The 19328-nt window shown below is 45.7% G+C and overlaps 1 pseudogene; it reads right to left on the bottom strand.

Annotated features, from left to right (window-relative positions):
• The window catches only part of LOC134353496 (guanylate-binding protein 1-like), a 192695-nt pseudogene that overhangs the window by 172940 nt on the left and 427 nt on the right, over window positions 1-19328 (bottom strand).

Raw genomic sequence — 19328 nt, 5'->3', positions numbered from 1 at the left:
GAAAACACCTTCTCCCTATTTAGGCTCCCAATTTCCTACCCATTGCCAGTTGACTTGCCCTTCACCAATTAAACACATGGGTCTTGACCAAAACATCGACTGTTTATACATTTCCACCATTGCTACCTGACCTGCTGCGTTCCTCCAGCATTATATTTGTGCTGCTGTAGATTTCCAGCATCTGCAGAATCTCTTGTGTTTACATAAGCTAAATGAGTTTTACCAGAAGCAAAACACATATATTGCCACGTTCCTCAAAAATATTATGTGGTAACTTGTTGTAAGCAACTTTCTTTTATGCATTCAACAGTCTGTTTACTATCCAAGGTGTTTATTTGACAGTGGCACTGAAGCCTGTGAAGGTATCATACATCCAGTTGTATAACAAAATGTGAACTGAATCTGAAGTAGTGTTTCCAGTGGAAAGGGAGCATACATTTCCAATGTCCTCAAAATCACTAACAGGTATTACACTTTGGTTAAAACAGTTTTATTTAACGTATTTAATGATGGAGTGCTTAGAAATTAGTAACTTGAATGTGCAACTTCATTCTTAGAAGATATATGTTTATTACTTTAAGTCTAGATTTGCCTGCGCTTATAATTCTCATTTTGGCTTAGCTTATGAGTATGCTACCTGAACCAATATGTCAAGTTGGAGATTCCTGCACATGCAGGTGGGGGTGTGCTTTTATGACCAATAAAAAGGAAAGGTATGTCGCATCCAGAATTTCTCCAGTTAGCAGACGACTTCCGCCCATGCCGCTCCGATGTAGTGGGAAATTGCATACTGGGCAGGTTATAGCAGTGGTTTGCCATTCCCTTCTGCTGAGTGATTTTTTTTCCAAAGAGATCACCAGCGCTTAATCCAGCATGGAAAGCGTGCAGGGGAGCTGGCTGGATTCGAATTCAGGACCTCCCACCCCACAGTCCAGCGCTGATGCCACTACACCAATGCTTCCAGGATATAACCAAGACTTTAGCGGCACACTACTGGCCAGGTGAAGGAAAAGAGTGGATAATGTACACCAGTCATTGAAAGTGGGCATGCAGGTACAGCAGGCGGTGAAAAAGGCGAATGGTATGCTGGCATTCATAGCAAGAGGATTCGAGTACAGGAGCAGGGAGGTACTACTGCAGTTGTACAAGGCCTTGGTGAGACCACACCTGGAGTATTGTGTGCAGTTTTGGTCCCCTAATCTGAGGAAAGACATTCTTGGCATAGAGGGAGTACAAAGAAGGTTCACCAGATTGATTCCTGGGATGGCAGGACTTTTATATGATGAAAGACTGATTCAACTAGGCTTATACTCTCTGGAATTTAGAAGATTGAGGGGGGATCTGATTGAAACGTATAAAATTCTAAAGGGGTTGGACAGGCTAGATGCAGGAAGATTGTTCCGATGTTGGGGAAGTCCAGAACGAGGGGTCACAGTTTAAGGATAAAGGGGAAGCCTTTTAGGACCAAGATGAGGAAAAACTTCTTCACACAGAGAGTGGTGAATCTGTGGAATTCTCTGCCACAGGAAACAGTTGAGGCCAGTTCATTGGCTATATTTAAGAGGGAGTTAGATATGGCCCTTGTGGCTAAAGGGATCAGGGGGTATGGAGAGAAGGCAGGTACAGGGTTCTGAGTTGGATGATTAGCCATGATCGTACTGAATAGTGGTGCAGGCTTGGAGGGCTGAATGGCCTACTCCTGCACCTATTTTCTATGTTTCTATGTTTCTATGAAGCAAGCTGACAAATAACGAGCTAGTAAGTCTGAATGGTTATCAATTTCTGGGAGTAATTGCTCCAAGGGATGGTGCAGGCCTAACTATAATTTAACAAACCCTAATGTGCTGAAGTCCAACAGCTGCTGAAGAAATGTCTGCAATTCTAACTTGGAGAAGAACTCACTGCATTGAAATCTAGACATGTTCACCTGGAGCAGGTAATGTATGAACACAAGTGGAGATTGTGATACTAAAAAGTAAAAGAATTGTTTGAAACTGCATACTAAAGCTTTGATATATTTGAACTAACCATGATCAATCAAGTAAATTTATCAGGCAAAATTACTGTGTGGTGTGTTTCTTATGCACTGTATTGAATACAAAATTGAGTATTCTCTGGGTGCGAGGGGGGAGTGATGGGAGAGAATTTCCATGGACTGTATGAGAGAGTTTAATGTGTGCGGACTATTAGAAATTGGGAAGCGTGTCTATGGGCTTCCAGAGAGGATCCAGTGAGAGAGGAGAGCTGATAATTGGGAAGAGTGTCTGTGGGCTGTGTGAGGGGATTCAGTAGGTGGGGGAGTTGGTGATGAGGGAGACAGTCTGTGAGATTGTGAGTGGGTCCAGTGGGTGGGGAGAGCTTGTTATTGGAGATTGTGTCCGTCAGCTGTGGGAGAGGTTTCAATGAGTTGGGAGGGGCGGTGTTACTGATGAGAGAGACCGCATGTTGAACATGCAAGGGGATTCTGTGGGGAGAGGGATTTGGTAATTGGAGAGATTGTCCATGCGCTCTGTGAAATTGTTCGGTGGTTGGCGGAAGAATGTCTGGGAAGAGCATCCATGGGTTGTGGGAGCGGATTCAGTGGGTGGGGACAGTCGGTGATGGGGAAGAATGTCCATGCGTTGTGGGAGGGGATTTCAAGTGGGGAGGGGTCAGTAATGGGGGAGATGTCTGTGTGTGGTAGGGGATTTAGTGAGTCACCATATTACACCAGGTCATGGGGAAATAATGATCTCATTCACATCCCTGTAATTCTGAGGTTCACCAGCTGGAATCTGTGGAAAAATTGGGTGAAAATTCCAGACCCTGCTTTAAATGTTCCAGTGTGTGTGTCCCCGATATTGGGCTAGGGATTGGATGTGAAATGTGTGGGATGGACAATATTCGGGGTTCAATTCATTGATCAGATTGGTGCAAGGGGATGGAAGATTTTTGGGATGTCACAGGATTGGTGCTGTTGACACATTTCTAAATGATCTTTTTTGACTACTTTCCTGCTTTGAATCATTTGAATTTTACCACAGCGACCACCACAGTTAGCAGCACACCGAAAATCGCAGGGGCATACTTCATTATGAAACTCCATTTCCTTTCCTCTTCATACGTCTTCTCCAGGTAGATGCACCTCTGCTGAGCACTTTCCGCATCCTCCATCCTGCCGTCGACTTTGTATTTCTCCTTCTCACTCCTCATATGTTCTATGGCTTCTATTAGCTCCTCCGCACTGCATGTTTTACCCTCCTCAAACCTTTTCCTGAGCTGCTCCATCATCTCATTATCCCTGCATTCCTCAAATGCCTTTCTCTTCTGCTCCACCTTCTCCATCCCTTGTTTCGCCCCTGAAAGCTCCTCTTCCAAAGCTGACAAAAGGGACAGAGGATGAATTGGTTAGTCCATGCAGAGAGTGGTGAAGGGGTCATTTCTCAAGGTGTGTGTGACCAGACATTGAGAAGGAGCTTCACTCACTGCTCAATCTAAGACAACACACATAAAATGCTGGAGGAACTCAGCAGGCCAGGCAGCATCTAAGGAAATGAACAGACAGTCAACAATTCACCCAAGTCCCTATTTCAGGACTGAGACGGAAGGGGGAAGGTGCCAGAATAAAAAGTCAAGAAGAAGGAAAAGATACTAGCTGGAAGGTGACAGGTGAATCCACGTGGGTGGGAAAGGTCAAGGGCTGGAGAGGAAACAATCTGATAGGAGAGAAAAGTGGGCTACAGGAGAGTGAGGAGGGAACCAGGAGAAGGTCACAGTGGAGAATAGAGGAAGGAGCGGAGGGGATTTGTTTATCAAAGGAGAAATCGATATTCATGCTATCAGATTGGAGGCTTCCTAAATAGGATACAGGTGTTGTTCCTCCACCCTGAGGGTGGCCTCTTCTTGGCACAAGAGGAGGCCATGGACCAACATGTCGGAATGGGAATCAGAACAAAAATATCTGGCCACTGTTAAGTCCCGCTTGTGGTGGATGGTGCAGAGGTGATTGATGAAGCGGTCCCCCAGTTTATGATGGGTCTTGCCAATGTAAAGGAAACCGCATCAGGAGCACCAGACACAAAAGGACGACTCCAGCAGATTTGCAGGTGTCGTGTTGTCTCACCTGGAAGCACTGTTTTGGGGTCCTAAATGGAGGTGATGCAGGAGGTGTATGGGCAAGTGAGTTCTTAGGATGCTCGCACGGAAAAGGGCCAGGAGGAGAGATTTGGGCCATGGGAATTAATGTATAAGGGAATTGTGGAGGGAGTGATCCCTGTGGAAAGCAAACGGAGGGGATGTAAAGATAAGTTTATTAGTAGGATCCCTTTTCAGGTGATGGAAGTTGCAGATGATGATGTGTTGGATGCGGAGACTCCTGGTGTAGTAGGTAAGGAGAAGATGAACTGTATCACTGTTAAGGCTGTGGAAGGATGGGATGAGTGTGGATATTCCAGAAATGGAAGAGATGCGGGTGAGGTCGGCATCAATAGTGGAGGGAGGGAAATTTCATTCTTTAAAGAAGGACATCACTGTTCAACCTGCTTTGGTTCCAAAAAGTAACTTCTTAGATATTTTTCAGATTATTCTTTACAAATACACATGCAATCAACAACAAACTATTTAATACCAACAATCAACAACCTCATGAGCTGTGCCATTTCCAACCTAGAAGTCAGTAGCCAGCAGAGTCTTATTGCAGAAGTAGGATGAGAGGAATCATCGTACAGGACAAACAGCAGTCCATCTTCTCACTGTCAATGGAGACCAACACCCCCAACTACCACAAGTACCTGCCCCCCCACCCCAGGCAGAAGCCACTCATAGCTGACACGTGCATTCCTCTCTCTCTGCAGTGGGTGTCCGAAACTCACCAGCTTGTTCCATCTCCAACACAATCCTAACCCTAGGATCAGTGGTGGAGGAATCCTCGGACACCTCAGGGGAATCTGGGCCTGTTGGTGACCACAGGGGAGGGACCCTCTCCACATCAGGTGTCAGATTGAAGGAAGGCCTCATTGTTCCTGTCTCTGGATGTCCAGACAGAGCCACGTCCTGAGGTAGAGAGGAGCAAGTCTCCTCACTGCAACCTTTCACATAGTCCCTGAACCCTGGTAAATAGGTCCAGGAAAAATATTCCTTGTTAAGAAATGGGCAGCGCTTGGCCTACCTTGGAGTCGGGACATAAAACCCGACCTTTATGGTTTGCGTCCTCTTTGTTAATGAGTTCACTGTCCTAGCAGCAGTGGGAGATCCCCAAAACACTGGAGCACCCTTGCTCTGACCCATGAGAGGGGTCAGTGTCCCACATGTTCTTTCCTAACACGCATTGCCACAATTGGGGTAATTGCTGGGGTCCCATTCCTGCTGCTACCATGTAGCCTATGTTTCTAATCTACACTATCCAACTTATCTCTCATCCAGTTGTATTCTCCATTGTTTAGGCATAATACAGTAGGTTTTTCTTCAAACTATCTGTACGAAAAATTCTGATCATCCTTTCCAAGGTGATCTCTGTGACGGGATCCTGAATCATGTCCAACCCTCTACGTGACATCTCTAACAACAAGATCGTTACCCTCTCTCATTACACAGGATCAGGAAAAGATAGCATGTTCCCCTGTAGGTTCAGTAACACACTGTTTTAGAAAGCTATCACAGATGCATTCTCTGAAGTCCTGCTCAAGATTGCATTGACCAATTTGATCTGTCCAATCAATGTGCAAGTCCCCATCACACCTGCCGATCTATTCTAACATGCATTGGATATTTTTGTTTATTGCCTGTGCCTCTGTAATGTTATTATTTCACGCCACCACTGGGTCCTTCTTCTCCTCATCTTTTAACAACTTTCCTCACCCATTCCTGGTCTCCCATGCCTCCCAGTATCCCACAACCCCTTCAACCCTCTGAGACCTCCACTTTTTAACTGCCTACTTTGTGCAATGCTAGTTTTTTGAGCACTTTGTTTATTTTCTCACCAGAGGCACACATTCCTTCCTCTGTCAGCTTGCTGTCCATCTCCTGTACATAGTCTAGTGGAGGTTTTTCCTCTTCCAGGAAGTGGGTGAGGACAGCCAACCCCTACAGAGAAGACAAAATACAATCATTCATGTCCCACTCTCTCCCATCACACCAGTCCACAAGAGACCAGAGACAGGCTCTCACCATCAAACGTCTAGTGCTGGGGATTGATACACAATTAGGGAACTCTTCTTACCAATCAACTGTCATGGTCCAGTCCGTGAAGTCCTTATTCCGGTTCATGGTCCAGTCCATCGACCTTTGCTCCTGGTTTTCCTGTTTACCCTGTTTCTGTTCTTGTTTAGCTCTAATTCAGGCAGCTGATGCTCATTGGGGCTGGCTGCATAAATACCTTCAGAGACCAGGGCGTGGTGGCTGGATTGTTCTTGTCCTTACTCCTTGTATCCCTTGCTCTGCCTTCTGTTTCCTCGCCTGAAGCCCTGCCTTGTCTTGCTGGTAATTCTCACCTCACCTGAAGTTCTCATCTCGCCCTGCATTGCCCGAAGCCTTGCCTTGTCTTGCTGGTAGCTCTCGCCTTGTCTCGTCTGCAGTCTTGTGCTGGAGCCACCCTGTACCTAGCCCCCTTCCTGTCCCTTGCCTCCGCCCAGGTAAGCCAGGCCGTCTTGCTGTTACCTGCGGTTGGTTCTGTCCCTTCCTGTCCCTTGCCTCTGTTGGGCGGTGGTCCGTGCCCTGCCCAGGTGATCCGCGCCCTGCCCAGGAGTACCGCGCCCTGCCCAGGTGAACAGCGCCCTGCCCAGGAGGAGCCTGCCTAGCCTCAAACCTGAAGACCCCAGCCTCCTGACTAGCCTCAAGCCTGAAGACTCCAGCCTCCTGCCTCCTGCCAAGCCAAGTCTCTAGACTCCTGCCTCCTGCCAAGCCTTGTCTCTAGCCTCCTGCCTCCTGCCAAGCCACAAGCCTGAAGACTCCAGCCTCCTGCCTAGCCTCAAGCCTGAAGACTCCATCCTCCTGCATCCTGCCAAGCCTCGCCTCAAGTCTCTAAGACTCCAGCCTCGTCCTGCCTGCCTGCCAAGCCTCGTCCTTGCCTAGTTCTGGGGTCTGAGCCAGAGGCAAGACCCAGGTTCTGGATCCTTGTCCAGTCTCTGGCTCGGAGCCCAAGCCCGGGCTCCTGGCTCTTTTGTCCAGTCCTGTTCCAGGTTCGTGGTTTTCCTGTCCATGTCCTTGCCCTCAGCCTGTATCCTAGTCCTGTCCCTAGTACTTTAATGTCTGTGTCTTGCACTTGGGTCCGTTCCCCAGCCACCACCTTATGACATCAACAGGAAATTGTTAAGACCACAACTGCAGACTACCTACTATTTATATAGTGGCCTTGAATGAAGGCAGAAAATATTTTTAAATGACACAAGTGTAAGTTGTAAAAATGACACCCAGTGGTGTCAGAGTAGAGAGATAGGTTCTGTGAATGGACAAGGATCAGCTAAATCAAGCACAATGTGGGATAATGCAAAATATCCATTATGGCAGAAAGATAAATAGAAAGCATATTATCCAAATGGAAGAGTTTGTGAAGTTCTGAGATGCAGAGATCTGGATGTCCGAGTACAAAATTCACAAAATGTTTGTGTGCAAGTAAGTGGGAGAGATCTAGTGTGTGAAAAAGTAGAAGGGTAATACCTCAGTTATATCAGGTTTTGGTGAGATTACATCTGGAATATGGACAGTATGGGTCTCCTTTAACACTAACACATTGGAAGCAGTTCAGTGATCGTTTCTTGGACTGATATCTGGAAGGACAGGTTACCTTATTAGAGAAGGTAGGACAGGTTAGGACTAGACACTAGAAAAACAGCACTAGGAGTCATGAACTGGATGGTTAACGTATGGGAGATGGTCATGAATTGCAAAGCTGAGTGTGATAAACAGCTAACTGTATCAGCGGAGATATGAGACAAGCATTTTTCTCTCAATGCATGATTGGTTTTTGGAACTCTCTCCATTGATATTCAGTGGAAGCAAGAAGTTAAGATTTTTATGGGAGAGATTAGAAGGCTCTTAAAAACCAATGTTGAAAGATAATTCCCACGGACATGGATACTCTGCCCCATTACTGACTCTCCAACCACTGAATCCCCTCTCACATCCTATGGACATCTCCACCATCACGAACTCTTCCTACCCGCTGAATCCCCTCCCACAGCCACAAAAGGCACTTACCCTCATCACTGACAAATCCCACCCACTGAAACTCCCCCACAGCTCACCAACTCTCATTCCCTGATCACAGACTCACTCCACACAGTTAATCCCATTTCAGATGTTACAGAGAATGGAAATTACATTTGTTGGGTGACATGGAAGGAGATGGGGGCAGGGGGAGTTTTCTGAATCCATGCAAGGCGGAGGAAGGAAAAGCTATGATAATTGCAAAGTAAATGCCTTGCTCCATAATATTGGACACACCTCCATTTCATCCTCGGTCTTTTCTTCGTACCCCTTGATGGCCGTATCAAGTTCCGCCTTCAACTCCTGGAAACCACCAGGTCTCTGGTAATGTCCAGATGCAAGGTTTTCTTTAATTGATGACATTTCCTTTGCTAGATGTGCCTTACATTGCTTTCGTGAGTTTTCCTCGATCTTGGCCATGAGAGACTTGTAAGTAGAACTTACTGTCTCCTGGAAATAAAGGAAATATGTACAGTAAATAGAATACCAAGTATTGTACACTAAAGTGGTGTCTCTCAGTCCCTGTCTTTCAGGGAGAGATCTGTACACTGAACACCGTCTCTCAGTCCACCTCTTTCAGAGGTCTATCTGCACACTAACTGTGTCTCTGAGTCACACTCTCTCTCTCTCTCTCTCTCGCTGAGAGAGAGTTGTACACTAAATGTATCACTGAGTTGCTGTCTCTCAGGGAGAGATCAGTACACTGACCGATGTCTCTCAGATCCTCTCTCTCAGGGAGCGATCTGTACACTGACTGTATCTCTGAGTCACACTCTCTCTCAGGGAAATATATGTACACTGACTGGTCGTGATCTGTATTCCAAATGGTGTCTCTTCACCACTCTCACTCAGGGACTGACCTGCGCTATCCGGTGTCTCTCAATCCCTCACTTTCAGGATGATATCTATGCTCTCTGTCTCTCAGTCTATCTCTGTATGGGTTGGGTCCAGGGACTGGTGTTCGGAGATGAGACAGTTGGTAATCACTGAACTTTAGAAGCTCATCTCCAGCTGTTGGATGTGTTTGCCATTGTTGTTGTTCATAGATCTTTTGTGGAAGATATTGAATGCCTCTAAGCTCTTCATGTTGTAATTCTCTGTGAGTTTGGTCACAGTAAGACAGTCAGATTCTGAGATTTTTTTCATTTCATCATCGTAGAATTTCAGGGCTTCATCTACTGCTGCTTGGTTTTCCACCTCCGCTAATTTGGCAACACAGCTCTCCACACACGGTAGGATCCCATCCGCCATCATGCCCACATACGTCTTGATCAACACAACAAATCCTATTTGGGATGTTTCTGAAGGTCAGCACTTGGGGATCTGATCACAACCTCAATCCCCACTCTTCACATCCCAATGTTCCCAACCCATTCTCATTCACGTCCACACCCCCCTACAGTTCTCTCCCATTGTTCATAGACAAAATGGGACCCCATTACTTTCCCATTCAATCCCACAGTCAACACTCCCAATCCTTCCCATTCAATACCACACTTGATATTCCCAGTGGGACCCCACACCTTCCCATTCACTCTCAATGGACTCTGTCTCTTTCCATTTACTCCTACCCTCTACACCCATGATGGTATTCCATGCCATCCCACTCATTCCCATCATCTGTAGTCCCAGTGGGATCCCAATCTCTTCCCATTCACTCCCATTATATACACACCCAATGAGATCCCAACTCTTTGCTCATTCACTTCCATTGTACCCACATCCAATGAGATTCCAAAACCTTTCACATTCACATTCACTTCCATCATACACACTTCCAACAGGATCTCAGGCCCTTTGCATTTTTTTCTATTGTTCACAATTCTAATGGGATCCCAATTTGCTCCCATTTTATATGTTTCTGAAGATTCTGATCCCTTTCCATTCACTTCCATTGTACACAAATCCAATAGCATTTAATCTCATTGCCAACACTCTCATGTACTCCGATAGTATATTTCTGCTCCAGGCATGCATTTTGGGCTGAGACCCTTCATCAGGAATGGAACAAAAGGGGAGATATCAGAATAAGAAGGTGGGGGAGGTGGGAAGAAGAAGTCCAAGGTGGCAGGTGATAGGTGATACCGAGAGAGGAGGAGGAGGTGAAGTTAAGAGCTGGGAAGTTGATTGGTGAAATAGATAAAGGGCTGGAGTAGAAGGAATCTGAAAGGAGAGGAGTGAAGACCATGGAAGAAAGGGAAGGGGGGGAGCAACACAGGGAGCTGATGGGCAGGTAAGAAGTTCGAGAAACTTATGTTCATGCCATCAGGTTGGAGACCACCCAGACAGAATATAAGCTGGCTTCATTGTTCCAATAGAAAAGGCCATGGTTTGACATGTTGGAAGGGGAATGGGAGGTAGAATTGAAATGGATGGCTACCAGAAAATCTCGCTTTTTGTGGCAAAGGTGATCTCACCTGTAAAGTAAAGGTGCTCAACCTGATGACATGAACATTGATTTCTTGAACTTCCAGTGATTGCAACCACCTCCATCTCTTTCACCATTCCCCATTCTTGTTTCCCTCATACCTCTCTTCTCATCTGCCCATCACTGCCATCTGGTGCTCCTCCCCCTTCCCTTTTTTCCATGGTCTCCAGTCCTCTCCTATCAGATTCCCTCTTCTCCAGCCCGTTATCTCTTTCACCAATTGACTTCCCAGCTCCTTTTTCACTCCTCTGCTCTCCCAGTTTCACCTTGTATTTCTTCCTCCTCCCCCCTCTGCATCTTCTTATTCTGATACCTTCCCTTCCTTCCTTTCTAGTCTTGATTAAGGGTCGTGGCACAAAACGTCGACTGTTTACTCTTTTCCATAGATGCTGCCCAGCCTGCTGCGTTCCTCCAGCATTTTGCATGTGTTGCTTTGGATGTCCAGCATCTGCTGATCTTCTGATGCCCGGTTATTGTGTTATACTGAAGAGAGGTGGTGAGGTTATGCTCAGTTACTCACTCCTGCCCGTGACCAGCTGACCCCCAACAACTCTCTTGACTTTCTTGTGGGTGTGAATGTAATTGATCAGTTTCTGCCACTCCGTAACAAAATCCTCATCCAGATCCTTGTCCTCCAATTCCTGGAGCTGCTTGAGTTTCTTAGGTAGTGTGGGAATGGAAAATGCAAAGCAGCAACGTGAGGGAAAATGATTGCGGATACACCTGCGGAGTTCATTATATTCCTTGTCCTGCTCACTGATCTCACCTGTAAAAAAGAACCAGGAATCAGGCAGGAATCACCCTTACTGAGTCTGATCTCCCATTCCCAACGTGGTGACTGTTACCCACAGGGCGGTGGGGGGGAATAGGGGAAGGACAGGAAGGAAACAGAGGGGAGGCAGTTTGCAAGGTGTGATGGCGAGGGACAGGATGTGTGGGAGGGGCATCAGGTACTTTGTAGTTGGGTCATGGCTGACTTGTCACGGGGGGGAATGATGTGTAATTGGTATCAGACAGGGTAGCTGAGGGTCATATAGATTGAGAGGGATGTGTGTTTGGGAGAGTGGCAACCAGCCAATTGGATGAAACTCTGATAGGAAGGAGGTGTCAGCTGGGTGGGAATGGTGCATTTATACCATTAAAACCAGAGAATTGTGTACATTGGCATCAAGTTATTGCAGGCAATTGCGAGGTAATATGAATCGGGTGTAGGTTTTCTCAAGCAAAACAAAGTGTGGCGTTTTGTTTAATGAAACCCGTAACACATTTTTTGGTACTCCAAAGCCTAAAGACTAAAAACGCACTAAAAATCCTTATATAATGGCATCGTCATGTCAGAAACCAAATTCAATGTCGGTGGTTGTGAATTATGTACATTTCTCCCAATTGTCGGTACCCTCCAGGGAATTGTGAGGTAATGTGAATGTGAACAGGGCAGGGGAATGCAGAGTAAGTGGGGGATGAGAGATGTGAAGGGGCTGGGAAACACTGGACTGTGTGTGCGCACAGATTCTCAAAGATAACAGGTTGCCCCGTCCTCCAGCACCCCCTGACACACTGAATTCAACCCTGCTCCCTCCCTTCTCTGGCCCCTTTCCAAGTTCACCCTATCTCCTCAGAGACTGGCACTGTCACATACTCACTGTCCCTCAGTTTCAGACTGTGCTCCAGGTACTCATTCGGAGTCACATCTTTTCCATCGATGTTCATATCCAGTGTCAAATCACGGATCACCCAGACAAATTCAGGGAAGAAACGGACAAAGTCCCAACTGTCAGAGCCATTGGGTTGGGACTTCATCTGGATCTGCTTAGAGAGTTCAGTCACAAAACTGGGAGCAGCATCAAGGATAAAGGAATGAAGGGTTGGCAGGAAAATGGTGAGGAATATCAGTCACTGTACGGATCTGCCCCTGAGAGAGAGGTACTAAAAGTCGCTGGTCAGTGTACAGATCTTCCCTTGTAAGTGAGAGAGAGAGAGAGAGAGAGAGAGAGGCTTAGTGGCACCCGTCAGAGTACAAATCTCCCTTCGAGAGAGTGTGACTAAGGGACATTGTGGAGATATCTCCCTGAGAGAGACAGAGACAGACAGCCACTGGTCAGTGTACACATCTCTCCTTCAGTGACAGGGTGACTAAGAGGCACATGTCATTGTAGCGATATCTCCCTGAGAGAGAGGGTCTCGATGAGTAAAAGGCAAATCTGATGGTAGTTGAGAACCCTGGATGTCAAGAAATATTGTAACTTCAGTCAAGATAACAGGAGGTGTCTTGATTCAGATGCAGGCAGCTGGGATCAAGTGAATCATTGAATATATACAGAGTATGTCAGAGAAAACTCAAGATGGAAATTTGGAGGGCAGAAGTAGGATGAGGTAACTTTATCTAAGAAAATTAAGGAGAATTCCGAGGGACTTTACAAATATATTAATGAAAGAAGAGTAACATGGGGGCAAATAGGACCCCAGAAAGATGGAAATGTATTTGTGGAACTGCTGAGATGGGCACAGTTCTCAAGGATTATTTCACTGTCACAGTGGACAGTGAAGAGGGGTACCAGCAAATACAGTGGGGTCTTGGTCAGCTGGACAGCTGGGCTCAGGAATGTCAAATGGAATTCAGGTAAATACATGGAGTTACGTTTTGGAACGACTAATTATTGTAGGACTTTTACTTTGAATGCAAAGGTTCTCAGTACCTTTGTACAAGAGAAGGATCTTGGAGTAGAGGTGCTTGGTTCCATTAAAGGGGAGTTACATGTAGAGACACTGAGGGTGTGAAGAAGGTTTTTGGCAGCCTGTCCTTCATCAGTTAGAGCACTGAGTTTGAAGTGGGTGGTTACACTACAGTTGTACAAAGCGTTGGTGAGGTCACACTTGTACTGTGTACTGTACAATTATGATCTCACTGTTATAGCAAAGATGTGATTAAACCAGAAAGTAAAGAAACATTTAGAAGGATGTTGCCAGGAGTCATGGAACTGAGAGGTTAGACACCTTGGCCTTTATTCTTCGGAGCATAGAAGATTGAGGGGTGATCTCACGTTGTAATAACAAAATCATGAAGGGCATTGATAGGGTCAGTGGACTTTGTTTGCAAGGTTGGGGAAATGAAAACTATATTAGGGTTAGAGTGAAATGATTAATATGAACGTGTGATGTCATTTTCTTTTATTGACATAGGGTGGTGATTATATTGAACCAGTCAGCAGAGGAAGTGGGTGAGACATGTACATTAGACACATTTACTAAGTATGTGGACAGGTATGATGATGATGAGAATTCAGAGGGATATGGGAACCTGCTGGAAAATGGGATCAGCTTGAGAATATATTTTAGTCAGTATTGACAAGCATGGCTCAAGGGATACTTTCCCTGCTGTATAACTCAATGACTCTACAATTGAGAGACAATGGTCAGTGTACAGATACATGCTGAAAGAAAGGGACAGAAAAATGTCAGTCATGCACTGATATCCCACTGAGAGAGACAGGGGCTGCAAGAAACTGGTCTGTATACAATATCTCCCCAAGAGAGTGAGATTGAGAAACAATGGTTAGGGGGTGGGAATCAAATTAAAGAGGCTAGGTGTGAGGAGGTTAGTTCACAACAGCGGGATGGGAACCAGTGCAGAGAGACAGAGAGGCGTAAAGTGAGGGTAGAAGCAAAAAGTACTAAGGAGAAAAGTAAAAGTGACAGGCCGACAAATCCAGGGCAAGCATTAAAAAGGACCACTTTTCAACATAATTGTATAAGGGCTAAGAGAGTTGTAAAAGAGCGCCTGAAGGCTTTGTGTGTCAATGCAAGGAGCATTCGTAATAAGGTGGATGAATTGAAAGTGCAGATTGTTATTAATGATTATGATATAGTTGGAATCACAGAGGCATGGCTCCAGGGTGACCAAGGATGGGAGGTCAACGTTCAGGGATATTCAATATTCGGGAGGGATAGACATGAAGGAAGGGGAGGTGGGGTGGCGTTGCTGGTTAAAGAAGAGATTAATGCAATAGAAAGGAAGGACATAAGCCGGGAAGATGTGGACTCGATATGGGTAGAGCTGGGTAACACTAAGGGGCAGAAGATGCTGGTGGGAGTTGTGTACAGGCCACCTAACAGTAGTAGTGAGGTCGGAGATGGTATTAAACAGGAAATTAGAAATGTGTGCAATAAAGGAACAGCAGTTATAATGGGTGACTTCAATCTACATGTAGATTGGGTGAACCAAATTGGTAAAGGTGCTGAGGAAAAGGATTTCTTGGAATGTATGCGGGATGGTTTTTTGAACCAACATGTCGAGGAACCAACTAGAGAGCAGGATATTCTGGACTGGGTTTTGAGCAATGAGGAAGGGTTAATTAGCAATCTTGTCGTGAGAGGCCCCTTGGGTAAGAGTGACCATAATATGGTGGAATTCTTCATTAAGATGGAGAGTGACATAGTTAATTCAGAAACAAAGGTTCTGAACTTAAAGAGGGGTAACTTTGAAGGTATGAGACGTGAATTAGCTAAGATAGACTGGCAAATGACACTTAAAGGATTGACGGTGGATATGCAATGGCAAGCATTTAAAGGTTGCATGGATGAACTACAACAATTGTTCATCCCAGTTTGGCAAAAGAATAAATCAAGGAAGGTAGTGCACCCATGGCTGACAAGAGAAATTAGGGATAGTATCAATTCCAAAGAAGAAGCATACAAATTAGCCAGAGAAAGTGGCTCACCTGAGGACTGGGAGAAATTCAGAGTTCAGCAGAGGAGGACAAAGGGCTTAATTAGGAAGGGGAAAAAAGATTATGAGAGAAAACTGGCAGGGAACATAAAAACGGACTGTAAAAGCTTTTATAGATATGTAAAAAGGAAAAGACTGGTAAAGACAAATGTAGGTCCCCTGCAGACAGAAACAGGTGAATTGATTATGGGGAGCAAGGACATGGCAGACCAATTGAATAATTACTTTGGTTCTGTCTTCACTAAGGAGGACATAAATAATCTTCCAGAAATAGTAGGGGACAGAGGGTCCAGTGAGATGGAGGAACTGAGCGAAATACATGTTAGTAGGGAAGTGGTGTTAGGTAAATTGAAGGGATTGAAGGCAGATAAATCCCCAGGGCCAGATGGTCTGCATCCTAGAGTGCTTAAGGAAGTAGCCCAAGAAATAGTGGATGCATTAGTGATAATTTTTCAAAACTCGTTAGATTCTGGACTAGTTCCTGAGGATTGGAGGGTGGCTAATGTAACCCCACTTTTTAAAAAAGGAGGGAGAGAGAAACCGGGGAATTATAGACCGGTTAGCCTAACGTCGGTGGTGGGGAAACTGCTGGAGTCAGTTATCAAAGATGTGATAACAGCACATTTGGAAAGCAGTGAAATCATCGGACAAAGTCAGCATGGATTTGTGAAAGGAAAATCATGTCTGACGAATCTCATAGAATTTTTTGAGGATTTAAGTAGTAGAGTGGATAGGGGGGAACCAGTGGATGTGGTATATTTGGATTTTCAAAAGGCTTTTGACAAGGTCCCACACAGGAGATTGGTGTGCAAACGTAAAGTGCACAGTATTGGGGGTAAGGTATTGATGTGGATAGAGAATTGATTGGCAGACAGGAAACAAAGAGTGGGAATAAACGGGACCTTTTCAGAATGACAGGCAATGACTCGTGGGAGTACCGCAAGGCTCAGTGCTGGGACCCCAGTTGTTTACAATATATATTAATGACTTGGATGAGGGAATTAAATGCAGCATCTCCAAGTTTGCGGATGACACGAAGCTGGGTGGCAGTGTTAGCTGTGAGGAGGATGCTAAGAGGATGCAGAGTGACTTGGATAGGTTGGGTGAGTGGGCAAATTCATGGCAGATGCAATTTAATGTGGATAAATGTGAAGTTATCCACTTTGGTGGCAAAAATAGGAAAACAGATTATTATCTGAATGGTGGCCAATTAGGAAAAGGGCAGGTGCAATGAGACCTGGGTGTCATTGTACACCAGTCATTGAAAGTGGGCATGCAGGTACAGCAGGCAGTGAAAAAGGCGAATGGTATGCTGGAATTTATAGCAAGAGGATTCGAGAACAGGAGCAGGGAGGTACTACTGCAGTTGTACAAGGCCTTGGTGAGACCACACCTGGAGTATTGTGTGCAGTTTTGGTCCCCTAATCTGAGGAAAGACATCCTTGCCATAGAGGGAGTACAAAGAAGGTTCACTAAATTGATTCCTGGGATGGCAGGACTTTCATATGAAGAAAGACTGGATGAACTGGGCTTGTACTCGTTGGAATTTACAAGATTGAGGGGGTATCTGATTGAAACGTATAAAATCCTAAAGGGATTGGACAGGCTAGATGCAGGAAGATTGTTCCCGATGTTGGGGAAGTCTAGAATGAGGGGTCACAGTTTGAGGATAAAGAGGAAGCCGTTTAGGACCGAGATTAGGAAAAACTTCTTCACACAGAGAGTGGTGAATCTGTGGAATTCTCTGCCACAGGAAACAGTTGAGGCCAGTTCATTGGCTGTATTTAAGAGGGAGTTAGATATGGCCCTTGTGGCTACGGGGATCAGGGGGTATGGAGGGAAGGCTGGGGCGGGGTTCTGAGTGGGATGATCAGCCATGACCATAATAAATGGTGGTGCAGGCTCGAAGGGCCGAATGGCCTACTCCTGCACCTATTTTCTATGTTTCTATGTTTCTATCAGTCACAGTAGATATTCGCGAGAGAGAGGAACTGAAAGACACCGGTCACTGTAGAGATATCACCCTGAAAGGGAAGGACTGAGAGACACCAGTGAAGGATACGATAGGTCTTGCAGGGATTTCTGGTTTATTTTATTTTTACCATTGTAAATGAAGACGCTGCTCAGAAGGATAGCCAGTAAATAGATGGAATTGTCATTGTGGCTGTCTCCCTGCAGGTAGGACACACAACCAGTTAGTGAGAGCTCTTGTTCAGAGATCAGTCTAATAGATAACCATCCCATTTCTGGACATTTCTTGTTCAGTGTTTACAGAGGTTGGTGGGTGAGGCTTCACTCCACAACATCCTTCCTGTGAATGCTACCAGTGGTAGGTGTATGGACAAGGGAAGACTTATAGACCAAGCCTCAGCCAGTGCTCACCACCACAGTGCTGGGGGAGAGCACACTGTCATGGTACCTTAACATCCTTTTCATTTGGGAGGATGGGGATGGGAATTGATGTGAGTGGGACAGGAAAATTGGAGTGGGTCTTGGACCACATACAGTTCCAATGGAAAATACAGCAGAATTCCCCTGGAAGCTCAGCATGAACCTGTGCTGACAATATTAGTTAATTAACAAATTAATTAAGTTTTACTTTAAATCTGGATTGTAAACAGTATTTACAAGTCCACACTGCCTGTGGTAGGATTCGAACTCTGGTCTGTGGATCCTTGCTAACCCATTTGGTAATGAAACCACTGTTCTGAGGAGGGGGATAGTTGAGAACGAGGGACTGACCTTCTCAGTATCTCCCAGACCCTCGGTGTCCAACAACAGGAGGACCTCATTAGGTCTCTGAGGGAGTGATCGACACAACATCCAGATTCCTTTGGTGTGAAACTGTATGGTTGAATTGACTGAGAATCCTGCAGAGGGAGAGAGATAGAGAGAGACAGAGATAAACTTTGTAAGTACAAAAGTGGATCTATTATGTTCCATGGCCAAAGTTGTGCAGATTTCTGAGTGAGGTATAGGGTTTGATGGGAATTGATGGGAGCATGGGAAGAATAAAAGGGAATTGTTGTAGAATTCATGAAGAAGTACAATTGATAGTCAGCACAGAGTCCGTTTTACAGCAACTAACTCTGGTCGCTGTTACGAGAATACACATAAAATTAAGATGTTTGCTGGCCTGGGCTAGCATCAGTGGCATCAGCAGTTGGTCTGCCACCTGCCCTCAGGGGAAGGAGAGATAAGGAACAATGGAGCAGCGTCTGGAGATGTGTAATGAAGGAACGTGGGAGAGAGAGCTGTCTGGAGCGGCTCCCCCCCTTTGAACCCTGAACTGTTTGAAGTGATGGACAGGCGATACCCCAGCAGGGGGATAAAAAGGGACAGGTTCGCTAAGACGGACACACACGCCACCCGAGGTAACGAGACCCTGGAAGCGGTACGCTTCTCACGAGTGGGTGGAAAGGTACGATCAGCGGGAACCCGGTGTGTGTCCGCCCTTGCCTGGGTGCCGGGTTCACTGCAGAGGATCGACCGCATCTGGAGGAGGGGTCACAGTCGGTGACCTCAGGTGACATCACCAAGGACCCGCCCAAAAGCTGTTTGTGAGCCATCCCGCTGGTCTGTGAGTGAAGCAGTGTTCTGAATGATCAGTTGTTCCTATTCTGTCTCTCTTCCCCCACCTTGTCCATCGCCATGGCAACGATTACTGCGAACTGAACTACAAACTGGACTGAACTTTGAGTCATTTTGAAATTGATCATTTACCCCTAGACAACGATAGAGCTTGATTGATGCTGTTATCTTAATTCTGTGCACATGTGTGGTTATCATTGTTGAATTGTTGCATTTATTATCCTTTCGATTACTGTGTTGCTTGTTTCTTTAATAAAACTTTCTTAGTTCTAGTACTCCAGACTCCAACTGAGTGATCCATTTCTGCTGGTTTGGCAACCCAGTTACGGGGTACGTAACATCGCCAATAACCAGACCAGTGTGCTCTCTGCATCAGAGATATGAAGCAAGCATGCAGTTTAA

This window comes from Mobula hypostoma, chromosome 11, assembly GCF_963921235.1.
Source record: "Mobula hypostoma chromosome 11, sMobHyp1.1, whole genome shotgun sequence".
NCBI lineage: Eukaryota > Metazoa > Chordata > Chondrichthyes > Myliobatiformes > Myliobatidae > Mobula > Mobula hypostoma.
Note: the sequence above shows the minus strand (reverse complement) of the source record. Positions and strands in the feature narration are given on the sequence as shown.